This window comes from Budorcas taxicolor, chromosome 18, assembly GCF_023091745.1.
Source record: "Budorcas taxicolor isolate Tak-1 chromosome 18, Takin1.1, whole genome shotgun sequence".
NCBI lineage: Eukaryota > Metazoa > Chordata > Mammalia > Artiodactyla > Bovidae > Budorcas > Budorcas taxicolor.
In genome coordinates, this window is record NC_068927.1 from 7,087,058 (window position 1) to 7,105,828 (window position 18,771).

At 46.0% G+C, this 18,771-nt stretch overlaps 1 protein-coding gene across 4 annotated transcripts in view; it reads left to right on the top strand.

Annotated features, from left to right (window-relative positions):
- The window catches only part of WWOX (WW domain containing oxidoreductase), a 915,589-nt gene that overhangs the window by 85,992 nt on the left and 810,826 nt on the right, over positions 1-18,771 (top strand). The gene's annotated exons all lie outside the window — the stretch shown is intronic.

Genomic DNA, 18,771 nt, shown 5'->3' on the forward strand with positions numbered 1-18,771 from the left:
TCATGACAGGGAGGTGTGGGGCAGAAAGCTGGAACTGTTTAAAATGGCCTTTACCAGTCAGTCCGCACCAGGTCATGCTGCAGTAACAAGCATCGCCACATCTCAGTGACTTTGCACACCGAGTTTATTTTTCCCTCTCGGTAACTGACCAAAGAGGGTTGGAAGGGGCGCTCTGCTCGTCAGAGTCAGCTCGGGGCTCCAGGCTGACCCGGGCACCATCTGTTTCACGCGCCTCTGTTGTTTTTGCAGTGGGGGGAGTGGGTGTGGCAGATCAGTGGCTTCTAAAGTTTCCAGCCAGAAGAGCTGCTTCCAGCCACAGTCCACTGGCCGAAGTCTGCAGCCGTGGATGACCTCAGGAGGACAGGGAAGTGCAGTCCTACTGTGTGCCCCCCAGAGAATGGAAGGACCAGGACAGTTGTGAGCAGCTCTAATGATGGCCACAGTGGCCGTGGAAATGGCATCTATTTTTAATGCAGGTTAGAAAATAATCGGTCAGATAATGCAGGTTTTTTTCTTTCCTGTAGAGCATGGGAAAGCGCTTACCGATTAGAAATGCCCTGGCATAGCACCTACGTTTTAAACAGAAGGAAAAATGACACCGGGGACCAGCGACACAGAGATTTCGCTCCTGTGCCCTGACAAATACCAGGGAGGTGTAATTGCAAAATATAGCTGCAGATGTCTTACCCAGGGAACTAGGTAACAGCCTGCTTGGCTTCATAAAGAAGGAATAATACCCAATTAGAGTAAGCGTATTCGGTGCCCGAGTGACAAGCTCTGGAGACCTCAGGGCCTCTGGGGCCCCCAGGGCGGTTTCAGGAGGCTGTGTGAGACCTGTCCGGGCTGTGAGGGGATTGGCCCGTCATGCTCCGCGGGAGCCTGTCTTCGGCTCCTGTGAGTGCGGCCGTGAGGCCTGACCCATGTGCGGTGTGTGCCCCCTCAGCCCCTGGAGCAGGTCACCTGGCTCATCAGAGCCGCCCTGCCCGTCTGCCGCCTCCTGTGACTCCCAGCCCGACCTCTCGGGCTTCTGAGCTCAGGACCCTTGTCCCTGCTGCGGGCTGGCCCCCAGACTCACTGCTGTGCCTCTTGCTGGGGGCCGTTTTCAAGATCCAGGTCCCGCCCCTTCCCACCTGTGTGGCCTTTGGCCACGTCCTGAGCCCCTCTGACCCTTGTTTCCGCATCTTTAGGATGCGGTTGGTTGATGTTCTCACCTCTCAGGGCGTTTGTGACGGTTGAATGACAGCCCCCGTCAACACCCAGCACAGCGCGCGGCACCGGCCCTCGCGGGGTGTGCGCTGCCGTGAGCGGTGTCGCCATCACCGTCAGCCGTGACAAGAGCAATGAAGGTCAGGACCACAGTTTTCCTGTTTGTTTTCTTGACCTCAGAGCAGGTCAGCAGGAGACTTGTACCTCGGAAGCCAGTGGCCTGAGTGATGAGTTAGGCCCACCGTGTCCAGTGTACTGGTCTCTTCTTGCCGCTGAGCCAGACTCACACGGACTTAGCGGCCGGCCACATGCCGCGCGTCACCTCCGGGCCCTGCGGGTAGCAGTCTGACGCAGGTCTCGCTGCAGCTGGCTGCCGGCCGGCGGTGCTCCTTCCGAGACTAGTGCGGGGCCTCTCCCTGCCTCCGTGCCCTCCGCGCCCCTCGGCTCTGGCCCTGTCTGGAAGCCGGCGGTGCTCCTTCCGAGACTAGTGCGGGGCCTCTCCCTGCCTTCGTCCCCTCCGCGCTCCTCGGTTGTGGCCCTGTCTGGAAGCCGGTGGCGCTCCTTTTGGCACCTTCCCTTGACTCTCTCCTCCTGTTCCCTCTTCTACACTTTAAGGACCCAGGTGATTGTGTCGGGCCTTCCTCTATAATCCCAGGTAACCCTTCTGTCCGAAGTTCAGCTGATGAGCAACCGTAATTTCATCAGCAGCCTGAAAGCCCCTCTGCCACATGACCTAACGTGTCCCCGGGTCCCAAAGATTAGGCCGTGGACGTCTTCTGGAGCGAGAAGATTCACCCATTCATCCAGCCAACAGTTATCTCACCACCTCTGCCCCAGTGCCAGCACGTTGCCCCTCAGGCTGTCTTCCCTTCCCACTTTGTCCTACTTCCCTCCCTGCCTTTCAGGATGGGTGGAGCAGTGAGGTGGTCCCCGAAGTGAGGGCAAGAGGCTGGACTCCTTTCTGGCTGGTGGAAACAGTGTTTATATAGGTACAGCCTTGGTGGGAAAAACAAAAAGCTAGATATTCCTCTGGTGGTCTGGTGGTTGGGACTTGGTGCTTCCACTCCAAGGGGTACAGGTTCAGTCCCCGGTCGGGGAGCTAAGATCCTGTGTACTACATGGCACAGCCAAAAAAAAAAAAGGTAAAGATAACAAGAAGATAAAAGCGGCAATGACGAAAGAGCCCTGAATAGCACCAGAGACAGCACACTGCTTCTTATAAATTCCTGCTGTTTTCTGATCCTCCTCACCAGAGCAGAGCCTTCCTAGACTGTTCTGCTGGGTTCTGAGCTTCCGACCTTAACAGAGACCAGAAAGCTCAAGCAGAGGCTCAGGAGAGAAACCTCTCACTGATTGTTACATGCCAGGTTGTCCTGCAGAGTGTTTCACACCTGGTTGAAACATTAAATGTTAAGATTCACCCATTCATCCAGCAAACAGTTATCGCACCTACCGGGGAAGAGTGTTTAAAATATAGGGAGACAGGGATAAATAATTCTGGCTGCCCCGGAGGCTGCGGAGACTCATCTGCAGAGGTCAGGTTCCGAAGTCAGCATATAAGCTTGAAGTGGAGCATCGTCAAGTGACCCTCAAAGACCCTTCCAGACTTCACACCCTTAGAAACTCAGAGCCATTCTGGAAGCTGACACACGGCTTCTTGTATTTCACCAGTAGCTCCCTCCTTTGTAGGAAGCAGAGGCCCACGCCTGTCCAGCCCCTTTGAGTTTCAGAGTCTCTGTTCCTCCTTGTCTTCGCTTTTCTTGGTGTCCTTGTCGTTAAGAGGCGGTGTGTTGCTCAGTGTCAAGACTGGACTGTATGAGGCTGCAGACAGGCTTTTATCTAATTGTACTGTCAACCAGTATGAAAACCACTCTTCTGCTTCTGAGGAAAAACTACATTATCATTATAAAGTTTCCACACTGATGATCATCACGGTGGGGTTTTCCTGTTTCCTCTAGTTTTTTGATGTCCACTGTGGTCTCCATAGTAGGAAGCAAAGTAGGGAAGGCATTAGCTCCAGGTGAGGGCCTCTCTCGGCCCTGAAGGTACTTAGCCTGTGTGCACCATGTGGGGTAGACACACATGTGCTATCTGCAGAGACAGTGATTTTTATCCACTAGCATTGGGGAGCCTAATTGTTTTTTAGCTGCCACTTCTGTTTGTTAAAGATATGGATGTTTGGCCATGGAGGAAAGCAAGGTGAATTTATCGTTACAATTAGACGCCTCACAATCTGAAAACTTATCACTTAAATTGGCAAAGTGTCACTTTTATGCAACTTGACGTTGAGAAGCCCTCAGAGCCCAGGACTAAACCCATACGCAGTTTAACCCGATCTTGGTGAGATGGAAGAAGTCACACTCGAGGAGACGTGGAGACAAACCGGATGGGATTTTCCAGTTCCCTGCTACATGGCAGAGTAGGTGGAGGGAGGCAGACCACAGATTGATTTTTGTGTAACTCTCAGACTAAGTGGAGTGGAGCCAAAAATTGCAGGGTCTGAAGTTGCCCTATGTTTGCTTACTCTGAGGAAGTTAGTTAATGTGTTAATATGGATCTAGTCGGACACTGTGTTTCACACGTCACGTTAATTTGTGCTGCCTCCTAATCTCCTGGCAACTGAGAACAAGTCATAGATTGTGTTTCTTATTTATGGGCATCAAGCAGTATCTTTATAATGTAAAGTAAAGCCAGCGAAATGCACAGCCCGATAACAACAAATCTAATCTAAAGTGACACGGGGAGACTCTCCCAGACGTTTTTCTCTTTAATGTAACATGACTTCAAATTGATGCAGCCCCACAGTGATTGAAAAACTCTCAGAGCTTGTCTCCTGTGATTACGTGTCTGATCTGTACAACTTAATTTTTTAACTCGGTGCATCTCTGTTTTGCGAATGAACAGTTTTCTCTTGCTTCCTCTCTCACTTTGTTTGGGAAGAGAGTTTATTTGGCAGCCACGCACATCGCGTGGGGAAATGGCGAAAAACCTACAGTAGAGTGCAGAGGAACGCGTCTGGAGGCGGCAGCTCCGAGTCTCTCTCTCCTCCTCCTCTTCCCTCTTTCTTCTCTTCCCTTCTCTTTTGTTTTCTCTTGACTGTGATGATGGTTGCGCTTATCTGTGAATATGCTAAGACCAATTAATTGTATACTTTATTTTTTTTTTTTCAGGTACAGTTGGTTTACAATGGTATGTTAGTTTCAGGTATATAGTGCAGTGATTCAATTATATACAGTATGTACATCCTTCAGATTCTTTTCCATGATAGGCTATTATGAAATTGGATATAGTTTTCTGTGCTATACAGTAGCTCCTCGCTGTTTACCTTATATATAGTAGCGTATAGCGGTTAAACGCAAACTTCTAATTTATCTCAGTAAAACTCATATCCATATAGAGAGATACATATATATAGACAGATACATATATATAGATATTATAGACAGAGAGAGATATATCTCTCTCTCTCTGTATATATATAGAGAGATATATAGTATTACTGTCCCTTGAATCATTGTCAGTGAAATTCCTTTGTAAAGTGTATTTTGATGAATTCAAAATCAATTTAATTTTCGGTTACCCTTTGTGGTGTGTAAGGTAATGCCCAGTGATTGCTAAAGTTTGTGTATTCAGGACACTCACTCAAATTCTTTATCCCGTGGTGCCTAGAATGTGTTGGAATTTTGTCTGAGTTGAAAATTCATTCCTTGGGCCTCCTATGGGATGTATATAAATTTTATGTGGTCCACAGTCCAGTTAGGTCATGGATGCTCCCATTTAAGTAATGTTTTTCAGTCACTTAAGTTGTGTCTGACTCTTTGCAACCCCATGGACTGCAGCATGCCAGGCTTCCCTATCTTTCACTGTCTCCTGGAGTTTGCTCAAACTCATGTCCATTGAGTTGATGATGCCATCCAACTGTCTCATCCTCTGTCCCCCCACCCACCTCCTGCCCTCAGTCTTTCTAGGATCAGGGTCTTTTCCAGTGAGTCAGCTCTTCGCATCAGGTGGTCAAAGTTTTGGACTTCAGCATCAGTCCTTCCAATGAATATTTAAGGTTGATTTCTTTTAGGATTGACTGGTTTGATCTCCTTGCTGTCCAAGGGACTCTCAGGAGTCGTCTCCAGCACCACAATTTGAAAGCATTAATTCTTCAGTGCTCTGCCTTCTCTATGGTCCATCTGGTATATGACTACTGGAAAAATCATAGCTTTGCCTATACGGATCTTTGTTGGTAAAGTGATGTCTCTGCTTTTAAACTTGCATCATTCTGATCTCATTTCATGCAGTTACTTCTTGCCTTCTTCTGAAACCTCCATTTCAAGTCCAAGCTTGTTTATTCAGTTTGGATACTCGCTAAAGTGTATTACAAATATCTCACAGATGTGCTTTTTTTTTTTTTTTTTCTGGTCATAACTGTGTTACTGAGTAATCCCCAAGGGCCTTCTGACTGTTCTTTTGCTTTCTCAGCAGCATCCTTTCAGATCATACCTAGAAAATCAAAGCTTTCTGTTCCATTTCATCATCTCTTTACACTCAGCCATCTCAGCTTGGGTATTTAATCTCTGACATGGCTATTGATAATTGCACATTTTTGTTTGCACCGTGCTTCATGTCTTCTTATGTAAGACAAGACATTTAGGGACATGACAGCCACTCACACCCTCTCTAACAAGAAAAGCAATTTACAGGAGGCGGTGTGACAAGGACCAAGAAGAATCAAGGGCCCTGTATGGCAGTTCTAAACTAGCATGTGGATCATGACGCAGCGCCCAGAGTTACAGGCTGGAGATGCTGTTCTTATAGAGAAACGTGCAGGTAATCTCTTTGCTTCGCCCAGTAGTCACTTGAGTAATTTCTCCTTGGGCTCATTTTAAAGTTAAGATTGAAATCATCCATTGAGAAACTTGCGTTTACTACTTGAAGGAAGAAACCCTTATTTCAAGTTTTAACTGTTAGAGCCTTATATGTTTAGACACTCTAATTTCCTTTTTTTTTCTTACCCTAGTATACCGTGTATCTTTAAGTAGGTGAGTCCTGGCGTGGGATTTTATTGTATATCACACCACAGAGTTAAGCTTGGTTCATTTGGATTTTAAAAATCTCCAGAGCTTTGAGAATGACTTTGAAACACTCTTTACTGTTGGAGCTTAAAGAAAATAAGTCTCGAATGTCCTCTCCGTTAATTCACCTGCTCGGAAAGTTAGAGATTAAAGGTTTAGTGAGATTTTTTATATTTTCTGTAATTTCCCTTTGCATCAGAGTAAACTGTTCCTTGTGTGGAGTGGTTCACCTTTCATAAAGCAGAAAGGTTCCATCACCAAGAGGAAACAAGTAAGGAAAAATATGATATAAATGCGTAAAGACTTCTTAGAGCTCTTTCTGTGTTAGACATAAGGGAGTCAGTAAATTAATTAAGTCAACTTTGAGGGAAGCCATCTCCTCTTTTCATTAACGGGGGACGCTGAGAGCAGAAACTTGCATGTTTTCCTCTTAAAAGAAGGCTCTTTGTTTTTCTTCAGAAGTCATTTTTAAGCAGAAGGAGGGAAGAGAAAGAGAAGTAGATAAGGAAATGGATCCTGATACTGAGGCAGAACAGGCACCCTTTGCAGGGCCTGTCTCCCATTCTGGCCTCCAGAACCCAGGTTGCTAATTAATGACCCGAGAGCTAATGGCGGTTGATGAAATGCAAGATGTAATACACACATTGGGTTTGACTGATGGGTGATTATTAGCATCCATTCATGTGTAATTCTGTACTAGGAAGGTTTGTAATTTGTTTTTTGACACATTTCTCTCTGATTTCATACGCTCCTGTGTGCCTGTCTCACCTTCCTCCAGAACCCCATTTCCAAGGCAGACTTGATTTATTCAGTTTGGTTAATTTATTGGCCCCTGCTTATTTTCCTTAATACATAATCTCTTTCCTTAGTGCCCTCTATGTCTTCCAAGCCGACAACCTAGAGAACGAAGCCACTGGCCTGGTACTGAAAACTTCTGCTGAGGAAGGGAAGACAGGGCCTTGCAGCTCCTAAGACATCCTATGGAATTCACATCAAACGCGTACCCTTTGCGGCGGGGAATGGAGAATGTTTGGAATCACCAGAAATAGCTTTGCATGACTTTGGACAGTGACATTTTTCTGTTCCATGGTGATGATGGGTTTCTGGACAAGAAGCCAGCTGACTGATAACACTGCTTAGTTATTTAAAAGAAAACACACACACACACACACACCAACAACAACAAACCCCAGTGGGTTTCTGGACAAGAAGCCAGCTGACTGATAACACTGCTTAGTTATTTAAAAGAAAACACACACACACACACACACCCCCCAACAACAACAAACCCCAGTGGGTTTCTGGACAAGAAGCCAGCTGACTGATAACACTGCTTAGTTATTTAAAAGAAAACACACACACACACACACACACCCCAACAACAACAACAAACCCCAGTGCTCGCAGCAGCGCTGTTCACATACACACACACACACCCACACACACACACACACCCACCACCAACAACAAACCCCAGTGCTCGCAGCAGCGCTGTTCACAATAGCCAGGACTTAGAAGCAGCATGGATGCCCGTCAGCGGATCAGTGGATAAAGATGCGGTACCTATATTCAATGGAGTACTACTCAGCCGTAGAATGGAACGTGCGTGAGTCATTGGTAGTGACCTGGATAAACCTAGAGCCTGTCATATCGAGGAAGTCAGAAAGAGAAAGCAAATTTCTTTGTATATTAATGCATATATATATGGAATCTAGAAAAATGGTACGGATGAACCTATTTGCAGGAAAAAATAAATGTTAAAAAGCCAAGAAAATAAAAAAAGGTTAAAAGGAAAGAAAGAAAAAACAGCAGCCCAGCCAACTAAATGGCAGCGTAGGTTGGGACAACCCGCGTCCAGAATCTTTCACGTCGTCTTAAGAGCATGCCAGTTGCCAGCTCTGAGGAGACAAAATGACTAATCGCAGCAGTCAACCTATTTTTTTTTCCCCCCGATGAAAGATTGAAGGAAAAACAAAATATTTTGCAGCCAAGACATGGGTGGTACCTGGTAACTCCAGGCGCAGCTCAAGTGTCACCTGAAAAGTGACTCCTGGGGAGCAGAACTTATACCATTTAATCAGACTGCGCCGGGTCGTATTTATAGCCCTGGTGAGGTTGGCCCATTGTTACATGATGAAATTGTGATGTTCAGCAGTTTATACCTTGGGAGCTGGAAGCGTTTCTCTGTGGTGAATTTGTAATATTAATTGGCCGTGTCAGTTCCTGACAAATGTAGTGACATCTATTTCAAGTATTTCAGCTTTATGGGGCTGAGAAAGTGACACGCACTTGCGATAAGCAATCTCACAGAAGATCTTCACGCTCGCTCCGTCGCTCCTCCAGAACACGTGCTCAGAGATGCGGAGCCTCCAGTGTTTGGGGGCCGTTCCCTCCCCTCAGCTCTGGGCTGAGGAGGGGCCCGGGGGAAGGGGGTGGATGCAGCGTTCAGTCTCCTGAGATGCTGGTCAGGGGTCTGGCGTGGGCTCGCCTGCTGAGACTACCAGGTGTTTGTTCTGGGCCCTGATGCTTAGAGGCCTTGCTCGTGCGCTTGCCTGCCGAGACTACCAGGGGGTTTGCTCTGGGCCCCTGATGCTTAGAGGCCTCGGCCGTGGCCTCGCCTGCCGAGACCACCAGGGGTTTGTTCTGGGTCCTGATGCTTAGAGGCCTCGGCTGTGGCCTCGCCTGCCGAGACCACCAGGGGTTTGTTCTGGGCCCTGATGCTTAGAGGTCTCGCCCGTGGACTCGCCTGCCGAGACCACCAGGGGTTTGTTCTGGGCCCTGATGCTTAGAGGCCTCGCCCGTGGACTCGCCTGCCAAGACCACCAGGGGTTTGTTCCGGGCCCCTGATGCTTAGAGGCCTCGCCCTTAGTAACAGGAGGCTGTGCCCTTGCCACCATGTGTGCTGGTTCTGGACCAGGGGCCATGTCTGGAGACACCTTGGTTGTCCCATCTTAGCGAAGGAATGAATTGCTAGTGGCATGTAGCGGGCGCAGGCCAGGCATGCCTCTAAACGTCCTGCAAAGCACGGGACAGGCTCCATGACAAAGAATTGTCTGGTTCCCAAAGTGAGTGCTACTGAGGCTGAGAAATCACATTTTCCAGCCTTTAGCTAGTCCTCGGAAGGCTGATGTGGCCAGAGGGAGGGGTGTGCTGGGGTCCCTGCCAAATGGAGGGCAGGGCGGGCGGAGGGCAGGATGTGGAAGCCCTCTGGCTGATGGGGGCGGCAGGCCTTGAAGGATGCTCAGGGAAACACAGGAGTGGTCCAGAGCAACCTGGCTGCATGAGCAGCAGAGGTGGGGAGCAGGGGGAGGGAGCTGCCCTCCAGCTGGGCTGGGCTTCTGGAAGGAGTGGGTGTGTGAGTTCAGTTGCACAGAGATGGGGGAGAAGGCCCTGAGCCCCGCTGAACGCACATGTCTGTCACGTGGCACTGGGAAACAGTCACCAGGTTAGGCTGACAGCAGGTTTCCAAAACAGCACCACCACAACAAAACTCGTGTCTAGAGAAAGTCTGTTTCTGCACTTGTGTTATTAACCTTTTCCGTATCTCTGAGGTATGGAAGGTGGTATTCTTCCTGGTTTACGGTAAAGAAGCTGAGGCCTGAACGGGCTGAGTGACTGACTGCTGAAGGTCCCGTGATTTGTCAGTGGGAAGGACCACAGTCTGTGTCTGTATTATTTTCTCTTCTACCTTAACTGGAACAGATTATTTTTGGTGATTATTTCACGTATGTAGTTTCTGATGGCATAAGTGTGTATTGGTGGTTAAAAAAAAAAAAAGAAAGTACAGGCAAGTTAAAAAGAAAATAGAATTCTCCTGGAAACTTGCCTTTTCCTCTTAGCAGTATCTCTTTGCTATTAAATCCTTTGGCAGCATCATTTTGAAAAGCTGCCCAGGGTCCTAATGTATGGTTGGGTCATAGTTTAACCAATCCCCTATTGTTGGACATACAGGTTATTTACAGTTTTCCTTTATTGTAAATGGAATTGCAATGAATGGCTTTATAGCGCACACCAGTGAGTGATTACTGAGTGTGCCTGGGAACGCTGGTTCCCAGAGTAAGAACAGGCTTTGAGATAAATTGCCGAATTGCTCTCTTGAAGGATTGAGAGGCCACATGCCTGTATTTTTACTGAGAATAAGAATGTTTCTGAAAGCCAAGTTGAATCCAGTTTTACTGTGCATTTCCTTGAGTACGAGTGAAGCTGAACATTCTACTTACGTCCGTGTCAACAGTGTCTTCAGCTGACAGTGACCCGTTCATGTTGACTGATTTCTGCCACTGCGTCTTCATGAACTTGTTACGTATGCTGGCTGAGATGGTAACCATTTGTTGTGTACACCACAGGTATTTTCTCCTGATTTCTGCTTTTCTTTGTCTTTTAATTTCATTTTCAGTTTTTATGTCACCTTGATCAGCCTGTCCTCTGTGCCCTGCTCTCAGCTGCCATGCTTGCGACATCCTCCACTGTGGTGTGATGTTCACTTCTGTGTCGCGTTGGTTACCTGCTCTTATGTTTGACCCTGGAATCATTAAATTCATGGGGAGTTTTCTGGGGTAAGGATCCAGCTGCTTTTCCTCAGATGATTAATCAGTTGTCTCAGTACCAGTTATGGGAATAATTTTTTATTTCCCAGTAAATACTCTTGGGCTGCTTAAGAAAGCTATAGTGCAGTGCAGTTTATTCCATCTTAATTTATAAACAATACTGGGTTAAACTCTAAAAATCCCGTAATCCTATTTTTTCTTAGATTCCAACCAGCACATCTCTTTGAATTACATTTGAGCCTTAACAATGCAAGGAGTTAACCTGAGTATAACTTAAGAGTTGAATGGCATATCCATGGTTCTGTGTATCCACAGATTCAGCCAGCCACGGACCATGTGGTACTGTGGTATCTGCTAATGAAAAATATCCGTGTTCAAGTGGACCCAGGCAGTTCAGAGCTGTGCGGGTCAAGGGCCAGCTGCATATTCTATTCTCTGTTTTTGTAATCTGACTCACTTCCACATTGTACCTAAATATTGTGATTGTATTTTTGCCACCCGAGAATTTAAACAATAGTTCTAGTACTGCCACTGCTTTCACTGCTGGTTTGGTATCTAAAAAAAACAAACCAAAACTTCGGCATTTTGGCTCACTTTGAGAATGAGGGCATATATTGTTCAGTTGCCCAGTCTTCAGCAACATCCGGTCTCCTCAAGAAGCCAGTGGGATGACTGATTGGAGATGGATGTTCTTAAGCTCTCAGAGATGACTCGGTGAGGTAATTCCACCTGCCCTGGGGTTCGAGTTTAGGTTTAATCCTGTTTTAGAATGGTTCCAAGCCATCAACGAGAAGGGAACCTAACATTCTGAATCTCCAGACCTTGTGTTTAACATCTCTGCATTCTTGGGGATGCATATTCTGTGAGAAGACTCTTAATAATGATCTTCCTTGGCAGTGCCTAGGAAATACTGGAAAGAAGACGCTGTCTGTGTGTATCCTGTGACTTTCCTGTGTGTAGCTCATAGGGCTTCCCAGGCGGCTCAGTGGTAAAGGATCGCCTGCCCGGCAGGGTCCCTGGGTCGGGAAGATGCCCTGGAGGAGGGAATGGCAACCCACTCCAGTGTTCTTGCCTTGGAAACCCCACGGACAGAGGAGCCTGGCGGGGTGACAGTCCACAGGGTCGCGAAGAGTCGGACGCGACAGGACATGCACACAGTTCAAGCCTCACCGCCGGACTGCTGCCGTTGTAGGCAGCCATAGGAAGCAAGCGTGTGCGTCTGGCCTCAGCCGTTGTCACGCGGAGTAGGCGATGAGGCCGGTCATGGCTGTGCTGTGGCTCCTGCTGACGAGCGCTCTTATCACTGGTGCATGTTGCGTGTGTCATGCACAGGGAATGCGTGTTTCTCCTGACCAGGCCATGCGGGAATGCATTTCTCCTGACCAGGCCATGCGGGAATGCGTTTCTCCTGACCAGGCCGGTCTGTTAAGAGCTGTCCCCGGACATAGGGACTTCATATGGACAGATTGCTGTCTCTCCCATTACATGCACCTCTCGCCTTCTAACTGCTTAAAAAGACATTCCTTTGGACACGAGCGGTATTTATACTATCATTTACATACGCTTCTGTCGTAGCTCTTCAGTTCACAGGGCAAATGGTGTAGCTTTGTGTCAGCATCCTCAGTGCTGTGTGGTCTTCTTGTCTCTGCTTTCAGTTGTGGCCAGTAGGGCTCTTCATATGATTACGGAGTCATTTTATTTGTGGAACCTCTTCCCTGTCCATTATTCATTTTTTAACCCAAGATAAACACCCCATGTTTATTTAGCTTTTGTGGATTGTATTCTTAGGATTATACATTCGTAATTGAATAACTTTTGACACAAATGGAGGAAAGTTTATCATCTGCAGCCAGGCTTTATGTAAGAGGCCTTGGGAGCTAGACACGTGTTACCCGTCCATTTTTACCTATTTGCCATAGTTCTTTCCTGCTACTTTGTTATTGATTAGTCCGCCAGGATAGTTGGTGACCAGTGGAACATAGAATCTTTATGTAAACTCTTTGAAAATATCTATTGTTCCTCTCTTACTTCCCTGGTGGCTCAGAGGTTAAAGCGTCTGTCTATGATGTGGGACACCCGGGTTCAATCCCTGGGTTGGGAAGATCCCCTGGAGAAGGAAATGGCAATCCACTCCAGTACTATTGCCTAGAAAATCCCATGGACAGAGGAGCCTGGTAGGCTACAGTCCCTGGGGTCGCAAAGAGTCGGACACGACTGAGGGACTTAACAATTATTCCTCTAATGAAAGTTGCTGCTGTCTTGTGACCAGTCACCTCTGGGAAGTGTTTGCTTTGATTTGTGATTAAATGTAGTCCACTGGACCCCCATATATGCCTCTGTCTACAGGCCTAGAAAATGTTCCTCTTAAGAGAGATGGGGCAAAGTGAGAAGCTACTCAGTAGAAAAAGAAAGGTGACCTCAGGTTGTCCTTAACCCGAATGCAGCCACGGGTGGGATTTTAGGGTAATTTATATTCCGTTTCACCACAAGATGTCACCAGGACACCATCCCAACATGGCCCAAGGACCATCTCTCTGGCCAACAGTTGCGATTCTCAGATAGCATCTGCCCAGGTCCACGGTGGGGAGTGGGCTCGGGAAGAGCCCCAATCTGGAGAGCCTGGGGACGTGGTCATGGATACCCTGAGGTTTCTCCCCTCTCAGGGCCCATCTCTTCCAGCCTTTGCAGGGAGCGCAGGGTTGGGGAATCACACACAAGATGGTCATCACGGAAGTCCAAGGTGAAACATCTTCTTCACTGGATGGGAAAGCACACAGCCACAGGGAGAAGACATTGGTCTGTAACTGCTTCCGCTCTCAATAGACATTGGCTGAGCCGGTAGGAATGACATTGTCTTCAATGAAACAGGATTTCAGATGACCTGAAAAGGCACATTTTTGGCCTTATAACAGAAGTTTCTGGTGAGTGTCGTTAGTCGACACGTGCAGCGTGGAGATTTCATCTCTCACGATTCCAGCGTCAGCTGAAGGCTCATTCATTTGCTGGGCTGTCCTCCCTTCTGGGGTTGTGAGCGGGGCTCCACCAGGGTGGAAGTGCAGAGGCTTCTTATTTCAAGTGTCCGTAAACCCCAGTGGCAGTGTTTTGAGTCCCTCTGGTGCTTCTGCAGAAAGTCAGATCCAGCAGGAGTCTCCTCGGTGTCACCTGACGTGTGCTCATCTTGAGTCTCTCGCCTGTGTTTATTTGTCATCGTGAATGATGCCAGAGTGTGTTGGTGCTAAGAAGCCTGTCGTCTGACTTAATAAAATAATAGCAGCACATCCCATGTGTATAGCGCTGTCTGTAGGAGCCTTCCAGCCTGTGATCAGAGGTCTAACTGCTCCTCTTGGTTGAATGTAATATACCAGTAAGGGCAGACATGAATTGTTCATTGCAAACATGAAATTAAGAATCCTAATGCAAATGCTCAACAAGACTCCGTAAACCTTTTAAAAAAGATAAAAATAAAAGAGCCAGAAATAGGACCTCAGATTCCTGATTCATCAAATTGCTGTTCTTTTTCACTTCCGTTAAAATTTCTTGTGTTCTTTCTTAAGAAGGGTGCTTAAATATTAACTTTTGTCATCACCACGTTATGATTTATCCTATACCTGGTCCTTTAGACATTTAGCTTCTGTAATAATTTTTGAAATATAACAAAACGAACCATTTGTGACCTCGTGTGTTTGGAGTGATGAAGCCTGAGGAAGTAGTCATTTCTGTCTCTGCAGTTCCTGAAGGTCTCAGATTCTCATCCCATACTTTTTTTTGTCGGTGGAGGGGAGTCGCGTTAGTAAAGTGGACTGTTTTGGCATCTGCGGCTCATTTAGGCCCTACCACTGCTGACTGTGTGGAATTTTCCTGGGGGAACCTTACAGAGCACCTCAGTCAGGCCCACCTTTCCCCGCCGTGTTCTCCGAGCTGACACTTTGTTTTTTCCCTTGAGAGTACCATTTCAGGGGTTCCCTTCCCTTCCTGGTTTCCAGTTCAGCGTCTCCCGATCCATCCAGCATACCCTGCCAGGGGAGGTTTGGAAATAGCGGGCCTGCAGCCATTTCTGGGATGCTGTTAAGGAACTGATGAAAGGGCCCCATCCAGTGGTTGAGCTGTGTCCGCGTTGACTCATAGAAATGAATGCGAATGTGATGCATGCAGCCATCTGGCAGGTGCGTTCTTTGGGCCGTATTCACAGCAGCAGGCTTGGGAAAGCAATTAGGAATCGCAAGCATGGGAAATTACTAAAAAGTCAGCCAACATTGTGTTTGGATATCATCAGTGAATGTGTTTGTGTGGAAATAGACCACTCTTACTCTGTCTCCGGGTTCCCTGAGGTGGTTGATAAAACTTCTCAGCGCGGATACTGCCGATGGCTGAGGACCTGTTGTTGAAGCTGGGGATAACTTGCAAAGGTTTTTCAAACGAGAAGTGGTTTGCTCCAGCTCTGAGGCGGGGACTCAGATCCACTTCTGAGGTCAGTGTGAAAGCGAATGTAAATTCACTTTAAGTGGGGGTAGCGGGATCAGGAAAATAAATCAGCTACAGGCACAGACTCGGGAGCTGTTGGAGGGGAGGGACGGATCAGGTTGTTCTCAAACCAGTGATTTCTATTTTCCACCCATTTCGATTATCCACGCCACCCCTTATCTCCTTAGTGCAGAAAACGAAGAGCTGATTCAGTGTTCTTAAGAACCGCCCGTGATTGCATTTAGGCGATGGATTTAACACGTAGCATTATCTCTTACTCTTATTTAAGTGCTGATTGTGGTGCCTAAGTCTGTGGGTGTGAGTCATCACTGGTGTTACTGGATTTTATTGGAAATGCTCAGAAAGCAGCGAGACAGGACATGAGCTGATTCTGGCAGCTTGACATTACTCAACTATTCTCTTTTGTTTAGTTTTCCTTTGGAATTAGTAGTTTTTGGTTTTGTTTTCTTAGAGAGATGGAATAGGGGAGAGGGCCTTCCTCTTGCCTTTTTCTTTCAAACCAAATTTTTTCAAAGCATTTTTGCAAAACTCTTATGACTTCTGCTCCCTGGATGAGCAAAAGTTACTTAGGAGAGATGGCTTAGGCATTTTCACTGTGTCCATAAAGTAAAAAAAAAAAAAAAGTATTACTGTGCATTGCACATTGGCCACTTAGAATTTCTGAATACAAATTAATCAACCTGCAGCTGAGAATAACAGAACACAGGATAATGTACCTGCAGAACTGAGGGCATTTGAAATCCGTTCTCAGGTGGCTGTCGGAAAGAGCCAGCTGGAGTATATACCTCCCCAATTTCCATGACTGCGTGGCTTTGCCTTTCCTCACTTAATCTGTTTAATAAACCACCCTGTAGAATCTAAATGCTCAAATGTAGTTTCCTTTTTGTCTTTATGGCGATTATCATTGTTAACATGACATCAGAGTAGCTCAACTTTCGCATCATGATAAATTTATAACCCCGGAGAAGGCAGAAAACATAATTATTATCAATTGCTTCTCTCCCAGAACTGCCATTGGCTGAGAGGAGCAGTGCGGTAACTTAAGGAGTAGCTGATTCAGAGAATTACAGGGTTGGACTTGGGCCTGTCTTGACTGTGTTCCTGTTGTTTAGGGAGGCTCCCATTGGATTTCTTTTCCAGTTTGCCTGTATGGGAAATTATGCAAGTCATGTTAATATTTGAAGAAGACTCAACTTTGCTTTCCCGCCCCTGCCCCCCCATGCAATATGGAATCCAGTTTATTTACTTAATATTTCAAAAGTCTTAATTGAGTGCCTGCTACCAGTTAAGACATAACCTGTGAAGAAGATAAAGTCCTTGCTGTATGCTAGTAGGGCTATAACACTGAAATATATATTGTGTAATATAGCAGATGATGAGCAGTGTAAATAAGTGTGTGTGTGTGTTTAAGGTATGCTGTATTTTACCCAGAGACTCAAGAATCACTTTCCTGAAAATCCCCCTAGTTGGAAAACTTAAGAGTTTCAGTTCTTCATTGGGGAGAAAGAGTATTAGAGGGATTGAAGTCAAAATCAAACATGGTGGTCCATTCATTACACTGTGGCAATAAGATGGACCCCTCAGGAGAATATCTGTGTGATCTCATTTATCCAAAATTGATAAATATGCACGATACTGTACAATTAACTCCACTTTCCACCTCTTACCTGGTTGCAACTGGGACGCTTTTGTGTTGGCGTCTTCCATCAGGGAGTCAGAGCTCAGGATTTCACAGGTTTTCCAAGGTGGATCTTGGGAGAGGAGGATTTAGAAAAGGGAGCTCACTATTGGGAACAAACTCTTGTTTCTGCAGATGTGGGGCAGTGAGAGGAATAACTAACTTTTGAAATCTGGGAAACCTGGAGGTTATCTCAGTAAGTCTCTGTGCGTGTGTATTTTTTTATATAATCTTTTTTTTTTTTTGGTGGATAAAATTGTTTTAAACATGAACTTGCTTTTTCCTAAGGAAGCCTCTTTTTTTTTTTAATTAAGAAGGAATGAGCATCTGTATTGGTTTGCCTTCATCCAGTGCTGCTATCTTGTAGAGGTTTGTGGAAGGAAGGCTGAGAGAGAGACTCAGTTTGGCTGGAAATGGTCACTTCAGCTGGGAAACAGTTCAAGGCCAAAGTCAGATGTCGGAGTTATATTTTCTTGTTTTTCCACATATCTGGAATGTTCTTAAAGCCTTGTTAATGGCCAGCGTGCTTAACTGACATTTCATAGTTGTGTGGATTTATTCATCTTTCTTCAAGATATGTCTTTCCCTATCATCACAGCCATATGGAGGATATTTTAATAATGATATGCTGTGGTAGCCTATCAGACTAATATTAGAATTCTCCTTCCATGAATGGATTCCATCATTTAAGTACCATTTTAGCCTAACCAAGAGTTTGAGACACTTTTCCTTGATGATTTGATTTTCACTCCAAGATGCACCTTGATCTCACCAAAATCTGCCAATGTTTTCTTCTTCTTGGGCTCTGATGATGCTTTCATCTGGGAAAAGGCATCCCAGTTTGGCCCAGGAGGATCTAAGTAATCTGCAGCACCCCCTACCCCCGCCTCCCCATAGATTCCGTGTTCCCTGCCATTCTAAACCTGCCAATACGAATGTGGGTCACGAGACCCGCATCTTAATTCAGTTAGGAAACATAGTTGATTTCAGTCTGAACATGGAGTAAGGGGTTGTTTAATACCCATTAAAAAAAATCTGGATTATAAATGAATTCAGCATATACACAGGTATTCCATTTTCTAAAAGTCTTTGTGAATGCTTACTTATATACAGCCTTTAGAAATTTGAAATATGAAGTTCAAAGCATGCTAATCCCTAAATTCTCTGGTCCAGGTTGTTATGTTTTTATGAGTATTAATTTTGATATAGGCCTTTTAAAATCAATTGCTCCCTGTAATTGCAGTGCTGCTCTGTGGTATTTGTGATATATCCTGGGCGGGGGACTTGAGGGTTGTGAGAAGTTCATGTGTGCAGCGTTAGGGCCCATGCCTCTCCCCATGGCGCTGGCTCCAGCGGCCGTGTCTTTGTACCTCTCTGCAGGGTTTTTAAGCTATTCAGTAGCCAGACTCCTGTTCCATTCTGCCTGTTTCATTTTCAAAAGCATCGAGAAAGAGCATTCTCTAGAACGTCCAGTTATTTTGGGAAGTCCTGGACTTGATAAGTCACTTTTGAATTTGAAGATCTAGGAAGCCATAGAAACAAAATGCTAATAATTCTCCCAAGTGAAGAGGCAACTCTGATTTTGTTATGCATTGACGATAATTCACTTTCTGTTGGGTTGATTTGGGAAAAAACCACAGGTCTATATTTTCAAAATAGGAGTAAAATGATAAAAACCCACAAGTCTCATCACCTAAGGAATTTAAAAATCAAATCGAACTTAAAAAAAACCTGATTAAGTTGGTACAGCAGGATCTTGGAAATGGATTTTATTTTTCAACAGATGATTAGGATA